A 9,342-nucleotide genomic window follows, 5' to 3' on the forward strand; every position below is an offset into this window, starting at 1 on the left:
TTATTAAAACCAAAGCACCACTTTTGCAATAAGCGCCATGAATTCAAGGTAGAAGAAATGCACGAAAAACAGCCTTATTTGATATCCTGAAAGGATATTATGGAGGCGCTATAAACCGCAGACTCACCATGAGATCCTTGGGGATTAGAATAGAAACAGTGTAGTCATTTCTCATTAAACCGTAGACTCTCATTCTCCTACATAAAAAAAGAACACTGCCTGTGTTTGAAACAACTGCGACTGCTTTTTCTTTTTCTTTTCTGAATATCTTTCGAGGCACCCACGGTCATCCCTTGTGTTTCTCCTGACAGCATGTGGGAGACTTTCCAGCAGCATGAATAGGAGGCCTTGGCAAGGAGGCAGAAGGGTTTTTGACAGAGCAGCAGCCTCCTCCAACACGGTAGCTTGAAACAGTTTCACTTTAAAAACTTGATAGCATATTAATCATGCACTTTAATAACTGATATGGTTTAATTTTGCTACAGTATAAATTTTCATTTAATTTGCAAAGCAAATCTTCAACATACAGGTGGAGTGAAAGCATTTTGGTTGCAAGCAGCAGATTAAGGGTTAATCCGGGGATTTATCAAAACTATAAAAGGGAGCCTTCATTTCCTTTTTTTATACTAAAAAGAAGTGTGCTTACTTTGCAGTATGTTCTTATGAAGGATTAAACTGTAGTGTGTAAAATTAGCTAACATTTTTATGCCATCAGTTTTCATTTCATGGTGACTTTCAGGTCAAGTGAAGGATTACTTTGGCCTCTGTTGGGGTGAATAAACTCTATACCCCTACCTCTCTATAAGCTGCTATTTGATTAAAGCAATAAATACATGGTGGTAAAACCATGAACAAAGAGGTTTTTGTGAGCCTGAACACAGAACAAAGTGACACACAAGAACATGAATCTTCAGATGCAATGCAAATCCATTTTCCAAAACATACTTTAGATAATGGAAAAATCATTTTGCTCTACCCAGACGGTATATGTGATGCTGGCAGGGATGTGAGTAAATGGTGGCTTGTTCTTGTTGATGTGATCTTTCCTCCCTGTAATCCACAGGATTTTATAAACGTCTGGACTGTCCAGACACCGGTTCATCCAGGCTCGAGTGATCCATCAGTGTCAAATAGAAAACAAAAGCCCCCTGGCTCTTCCTTCTTCTGTCTTTTACTGCTTTGTCATCCGGCAGTGGTTTTCCAGAGTCCATGTTTCCTTCCCCAGCAACAACCTTCCACATGTTTACTGTTAAATACACAATATAGTCAAGGATGTCAGCCTCTCTTTGGTCTGAAGCAGAGTTTCAAGGCTTTGACTCGGTCCATTTGTTTCCAAGGTTTTTAATATCTAGCCCACAGTGACATTTTAGAAAATATGAAGCTTTTAGGAAATGTTTTCTCCTAGTTTGGTTTGAAAGATCTCCAACATCCTCCTCAGAGCTCTGACCTCGACCTGATCAGCATCTTTGCTTTGAGCTGAAGCACCGGTCCCTGTCAACAACTGACTAATACTCATGTGACAAAATACAAGAAAATCCCATCAGCCAGATTATGTCCCCCAACATCTAAACCAGAAAACTGGAGGCAGCTAAGACGTTAATAATATTTTTTCTAACATAACATGTTTGTTCTTACATATAATGCTTCTGTGTCTGTATAATTTTTAGGTTTTAATGTGCAGCTCAAAAGAAAAGCTTGTATCTGAACTAACGCAGCAGCTTTGGGGATCTTTAAACAAACTAAAAGCATGTACTCTTACAAGCAACTAAAGCCAGCAAAGATCAAGAAATAAACTGTATGAATTTTCTTTGACCAAAAATTTTTGCAGTTTAAAAGTTGGTCATTTGATATAAAACTATAAAATATAATTAGATTTTTCTAAAATGTATGCCAGGTCGGTTCCACTTTGCTTTTGTTAACCTGAGTGACTGAACACAATAAACTGGAATGATTTGAGTTTGTGCTTGATAAATCTTATTACGCTGGAAGTATGTGTGGTTTGGAAGGAAACGTGAAAATTCCTCATAAGAGATAAACTTATTAACCTTATTTTAACCCTCTATTTGTTCACCTCACTGAACAGACATAACTCCTCTGCAAGCCGGTCCATGCAGTCATAGAACCACACTAAGTTCTTCATGCCAGTCGTGAAACATCGGGCCACATCCCGGCTACTTGAAACCTATGGTTACTACTGTATTATCATGGTTGGACTTTTTGTTTTTCCCGTTTTTATTTTGAAGTTGTGATTTCTGTCCACCCTTGTTTACCATTCAATACGTTTACCTGGATTCAGCTAGTCCAGATATCTTTTTCTGTTTCTGTCGGTATTTTTACCACTTGGTTTCTTTTCTCAGTGCTGGTTCATTGTGTTTTACTTGTCTGTCGTCACCTGTGATATTTCTGCTCTCTATTCTGTTCAGTTTAACATTTGGATTAAGACCTGTTCCTGCATCCTTCCTGCCTCCTGCCTCTCTGTTTCCCCACACATCCCAGCGCTGTATTACTTTTTTTATTTTAGAAAAGTATTACCCAAGTTTTAATGTCTTGGAATAGCCTCCAGTGTTATAATGACGCCCTTTTCTGTGGTTGAAAATTGAACTTTTCAAGTATTTTAACGAGTCCCTGATAAAAGACTACAGTAATTGATGAACTTAAAATTGGTCTTGCTTTGCAGCAGGAGCCTGGTATGGGTTTGGTATGCTAAAACTAATGTCACACACATCTGTCCCAATGCAGCAGCTGCCTGTATGATGCCTCGTAACTGGAGAACGGCCACATGAAACTAACAAAAGTCATTAAAACTCATTTATTTCTAGTTCAAGTTTAAGTTCAAGTTCAAGTTTATTTATATAGCACATTTCTACAGCAGTAGTTGCCCAAAGTGCTGAACAGTAAAGGAACAAACAATAACACGGCAAAATTAAACACTGCACATTAAAAAAATAAATAAAATCTGGACACAAAATAAAAATCTAAAATAAAAGTAAAAAAAATTAAAATACACAAAGAAAAAACTCGGGTATGACCAAATACCAAATATCCATCAACATTCTGACAAGTAAAGATCATCAGGAGTGACATGCATAGTGTTTTGTGGCATTTAGCGTATATGACTGGAAAATAACTCTTTTTGCATCAGTTGCAACAAGCAGTGAACTGGAGGGACTGTTTGTAAATGAAATAAGACAATATCAGGTGACACAAGCTGGATTAAAAAGTGAAGCGTTTTCCATCTGTTTAACATGTATATCTGTAAAACATGATGTTATTTGATGTCAGACATCAGTGCTTTTGTAAAAAACTCCGAGGCAGCAACCAGCAACAAATAATTAGAATATTCCTACTTGCACCTCTTGGGATTTTTTTTGTCCTCATTGTATCTCCTGCAGGTGCAGACGCAGGATGAAAGGAGCTTTACAGACATTTTACGTGTTCAAAATAAGGTCATATTTTACATCAACATATAGTTTGTGATAAAAGAAGTAAAAAAAAAAAAAAAAGGTCATTATAATTTGAGGTGTTAAGTTGTGTTCCATTTACAAAGCACTTTGCTTGGCCATTAGCCAATCTGATGGGGTTTTTTGCTCCGAAATGTCAATTTCTCCCCAGACCTTTTCATTAGTGTACATTTTAGATGGATAGTTGGCTTAGGGTCTGTCCTCCAATCCCATCCACTTTCCTCCTCACCTCTGGGGCCAATTAGGGTTCGGGAGCTGAAAATAAATGAAACGTGGTGGCAAAACAGCATTTACTTCAAAACCTCATGCTTAATTTGAAGATCTCGCTCTGATCTGAAGTTGAATTAGGGGGGTGATATTCCCTTTGATCGTGCAGGGTTCTGCATTTGCTGCCAACTTATTGAGTGGAGACTCCCGAGGAACTGTTGGCACCGAATGTGTGAAGTTCCCAAACAAACACAAAGAGCGTAAATGCAGTGCACACAGTAAAATACAGACACAAATAAAACCCTTTTCTCTTGGCTTTGAACAAAATGCCGCCAACATCTACTATCTGCACCGCATAACCAAACACTTATTCTAAACTTGCTGGGATGAAAGTATTCCATGTGAACTGAATTGTTTCCATTGGGGATGTTTAAATTGCTGATATCTGATTTGCACAGGTGAAGAAGTTTATGCAGGATCATTTTTCTTGAAAACTTTCTTGTTTCTGTCTTACTTTTCATCCTTACTTTGCTCAGAGTCCTGCAGTAATATTTGCTCCAGCTTATAAAATCTGTGTCCATGAAGCTGTTTTTACTCTCATTTGTCAGAGGCCATTGTCACAAATCAATGCAGTTTCAGCGCCAAAACATGACCAAACAGTGAGTAAAAACTAAATGGAAAATAAAAAAGTAACCTCTGAAAACTTCTGACAATGACTTGTGATGCAAACATTGTCTAATACTGATGCAGCGAGTGTGTCACGGCACCAACAAGCATCAAAGTCACCACTGACTTGACAAATGGCAGCATTTGACAACCTTGGATGAAAATGAGTTGGGCTATTGATCATCATGCTTGTGATACCAAGCATTACATCACTGTCAGTGTCACACTCCAAGGTGAGGGTGAGGTAGGGTCCAGACCCACAAATGGGAGGTAGATGAACTCAACTCAGATCTTGTCATGCTTTAAGGAAGGACTCAAGCTGTGAAAGGTTCAAAGGATCAAAGATAATTTTATTCAGCAAGATGTCTGGTACAAGGTAGGATTCCAGAAACAAGAAATCCCAGACTGATGGCAGACTGGTGACTGGTGGAAAAGAGAGATCAGGCTTTTGTTTGTGTCAGTGATGAGGGACATGTCTGCTTCAGTCCCGTCAGATGTATCAGCAGGTAGAGAAGAGGAGAAGCTGCATGATGTGGGAGAGACAGGAGGCAAAGTGGAACTGTCTCATGATAAATCTTTATTTACAGCATACAGCAGTACATAACTCTGATCTAAAGCTAAAGCAAAATGACTGCAACACGGGTCGACTAACTCAGGAGCACAAAGACCACATAACATGGCCCAAGACAACCGAACAGGAACGTTCTGCACCAGCTGAAGTTGTCTTAGTGATTTTTTCTCATACATCCAAATATTGATTTGAATGATACACGCATTTCAGGTTTTATGGGACAATAATTCCCTCTTGAGACCGAAATATAGAACAGAGCGTCATCAGCATAATAACAAAGATATTTAATTAGTTTCCATTATCTGAGATGATGGGATAGTGGGAACATAGGGGGCCCAGTATGGAGCCCTGTGCAGCTCCATGTACACACAGTCACCTGCAGGACTGTGCATAAGAGAAAGCAACAGATCAGTTATAATTACTCAAAGTTATCACAACGATCCAGTGCAGATACTTGGACTGGACCACATCGCTATGGAAACCCAGAAGATGGAGAAGCAGCTTGTTTCAGAAAGGCAGGTTTTCCATAACACCAACAAAAAGTATACTCTAATCTCAATCCTGATATGTTTCGAAATATAACTAAACTCAGTAAAGCAGAAACTGAAACCTGAGACTGATGATCAAATTCCAGCTTCAAAACACAAAGTGAAAGCAGCTGGACGGAAGTCGTTCAGTTAATTCCTTCACCATCCCGTCACATTTAGACAAAAATCCTCATCTGCCACATCATAAAACGAAGCAAAGGAAGTAACGTGTGGTCTTAAAATGTAACAAGGTCCGTGCAACAGTTGAGAAATCAGGAACAGCATGAAAAATCTCTGAACGTCCCACAGACCTTTCTCCAGTTGCAAGAAGAGCGAGCGGTCCTCAAGAGAAGGTCTGGTCCCCACGCTGCTGATCTGAACATCATGGACTCAGACTGGGATCAAACAACGAGACAAAGGACAACGAGAACACATTAAATTAACAGAAGAACAATCTACCTGCCAAGTACCTTGAAAAATAAACTCCAGGGAACGGGTGTTTTAAAGGGGGAAGGTGGCCAAAGCAAATATTGATTTGTGATTTTTGCTGTTTACTGCACTTTGAAGTTAAACTTTAAATAAATGTATTGTTAAGTTTGTTTTCTAAAGGCACCTTCACTTTACTTTTACCACCTAAAAACGTGGCACTGCATATCTGCCAGATAAATCTGGATCATTTCAGCATTTTGACACTAATCTGAACAGACTGTGTGGACAGACTCTCGCTCGTGCACCTCAGATGGCTCCCCTGAGGCAAAGCCTGAGGCTCTGTTGTTTTTATTTGAGCTGTGGTAAAATTCAAAAAAGTTAAAACACCACACACAAACACAGAGAAGCCACCTGAGCATAGGTGGACTAACACATTGTGTCTGCACAGAATAGGAAATCAATAACACGTGAGGCCATTGAGTTCAAAACATTACTGCTTGTGAATTCTCTTGTTTAGGAGTTGTGGGTTCAGTATTGAACTGTTTTCTGGTTCCTAACAGCCCCACAGTGGGTCTGCATGCTGCCACAGTGCTGCTTTTGAATAGGGATTGATTCACATTCCCATGAAACAACATGCACAGTATAACAAACTGAAAATGTTGCTAAAGAATATTAAAAAAAAAAGACTTTTTAAAGCTTGTAATGAGGTTAAAAACTGTACACATTCTTCCAAAGACTGAACATGATGCTTCATTCTAGCTGGATTTATAAGATTTTATAGAAAAGTGTGTAGAAATTAATAGATTTATGCAAAACCTGGGAAAACTTATTGGAGAAATACACAATTTAACTGCAACATTAACTGCAAATGTAAATATTAGGAGGTGACACAAGTCAGGATTGAGAATAAAACTGAAGAACATGAGACGTTCCAATTTGAAGATTTACATCAAAGTAGTGACTTTTTAATGAAATATTTAAATATATTTTTCCCCATAATATTAATTATTTAATATTCCTTAAACCTCTGGAACTCAAAGTGATTTAAAGGCTTTTTTTTCTTTGTTTCCTTTTACATTTTTTATCGGATATTTTAACATAACGTTTTTTCGATGCATCTTTTTACGTATTTAGTTTAGTATTTTTAACTTGTACTATAAAATTAAGATTAAAACCTAGTTTCTATTAATATTTCCTGTCAGGATATGACCAAAGACCTAAAAACTGAAAGTGAAAGAGTAATTTTAGTGAAAATAAATTTGCAATATTCTCTTCAAATCTACTGATGGTTAGTCCATGTCCTGATGTACAATCTGGCATTTCTTTTAACTAAACTTTGCATAAGACATAAGATTATTCTTCAACCAATAAACTAGTTAATGTTGTATAGTACATCAATAGAAAGCCTGATTAGTCGCCTTTAAACGAGGTATAAATGTTGGGGATTGTGTTTCAGCAGAATGAGTAATCCATCTAAACATGCAAACAGGATCCTCTTAATAATGTGCAATATTCTGCTGTTGGATTGTATGATGTTACTGTCCTGCAGCAGTAAGAAAATAACACATTTTACACCATTGTGGACTTCTGTAGATGAAGATCTATATGCAGCTGAAGCAGTTGCCACCAGTTCTCGTGCTTGTCACCAGCCTGGTCACATTTTGCTGTAGAATGGCTTCCCAGTCCTCAAGCAGGAGTTGTTGAAAGCTGATTTCTCAGCTGGTTTGGGGTCTGAACTCCCACCAGGCCATGCTGCTCATAGCTGCTCTGCAAGGATCCAGGTCCTGATAGGGACAACGTTGTCATCCTTCACGATGGAGTTCAGTCCCAGATTTTGGAGATCTGGGATTCTCACTGACGCCAGAATTGTATACCAGTATGTTTGTCTGTCGGTTACGTCCGACCAATCGCACAAGTGTGACTTACACACACATCGCAGCACGTGAATCTCCTGGGAGACAGGAGAATATTACAGGGGATTTTGACCATTTTTTGTGGATTGTACCCACACGCTTATCTACGTTGCTCATTCCACAGCAGAATGATCCTTACAAGTTTACTCTAAAGGCAACTTACTAGTCTTTCCAACAATGTGTAATACAACTCCAAATATTATCATTAAAAATGAGAAATAATCAACCAAACAGAAATGTTTACCCCTATGAGTTCAGTTTATGAGAGAAGGAATCTTGTCAACACTGTGTTTAGTGGAGGGAATCAGATGTGGAAATGCCAACACGCCCTCTTCATGCCCCACTTTGTACATTTTATATTTCTCTTTCTAGTTTTGAGCCTTATTTTTCTTCAGTCCAGTTTTTGCTGTGAACGGCACTGTTTTTTTAGAGAGCTTTTTCTACTTGGAAATCCTTGTGACGTCCCGGGGGATAAGGTTTGGTGATTGGTTACCTTCTACTGGTTAACAAGGGCATGTACAAATACATCAGGCGGGTGGAAAACGTGGGATAAAGTTATTTCCAACGATGGCTGGTGAGTTTACCAAAGAGAGACATCCTGCTGCATTCGTTGCTGTGGGTTGCTGTTTTCCACTTCGTTTTCAGGCTCTGATTCAGGTTCCAACATGTAGGGCTGGATGCTATGTGTTGACATTGTATTTTGTTTTTTTATTGAGTTCATATTAGCCTAATCCTTCTGTTTATGAGATGTTACAATGACGGCGAAAGCAGGTGCGGTGCGCGCTCCCGATGTAGTGCAGTGGCGGGAGGCGGGGCTTAATGCGGAAGAGTCTCAATCCACTCGTTTTGCCCGCAGGCTGATCTGACAGCCTACGGAGAGGGTCAGTCTGAAGTAAATAAAGCCATTTGTGACAATAACTCCATCAATCCCAGCCCTTCTGGTCTCAGAAATAAAAATAATTTAGCCTGAAATGCACATAATAGTTCCACTTTAAGCATTAAAATCACCTGCATAGGGTATATTCTATAAAATCTATTCTTTAAGACATCAACCATGGTTTTGTGGTTGAAAAGTTGTCTTCGGTGTGAACAGAGTGATTTTTTACTTAATGTTTTGTAATAAGACTTAGTTGGAGCTCCAAAACCAGCCGGCAGTGTGAAGAAGTTTGAGGTTAAAGGTCAAGGAAAAGACCTTCCCTCTCTCTCATCCATCCCCTCGTACAGAGAAAACACTAAGGATCCGGTCTGCCTGACTCTGATACGGATGTTTAATCTTGTCAGAATCTATGTTTCTGAAATATCAGCGTCTTGACTGCAGTGCGTTGATGAATGCAGGGCGCTGTCCGTGGTGCTGAAGTAGCAGATGGATTTATAATCTTTACATTGTTTCTTTATTCCCACAGTCCCGCCTTTCTGTCGCTTTCAGCTTGGATCCATAACTTTCTTAAAATAATGTGCAATCAGTTTGCAGTTTTGTGCTGTGTGGCAGCAGGAGACTTGCTTGTGACTCGCTCTTGTTATAAAATATATACTCTTTCTATACAGCTACAATAACACTATCATTTATT

Source organism: Telmatherina bonti, assembly GCF_933228915.1.
Source record: "Telmatherina bonti genome assembly, chromosome: 7".
Taxonomy (NCBI): Eukaryota; Metazoa; Chordata; class Actinopteri; order Atheriniformes; family Telmatherinidae; genus Telmatherina; species Telmatherina bonti.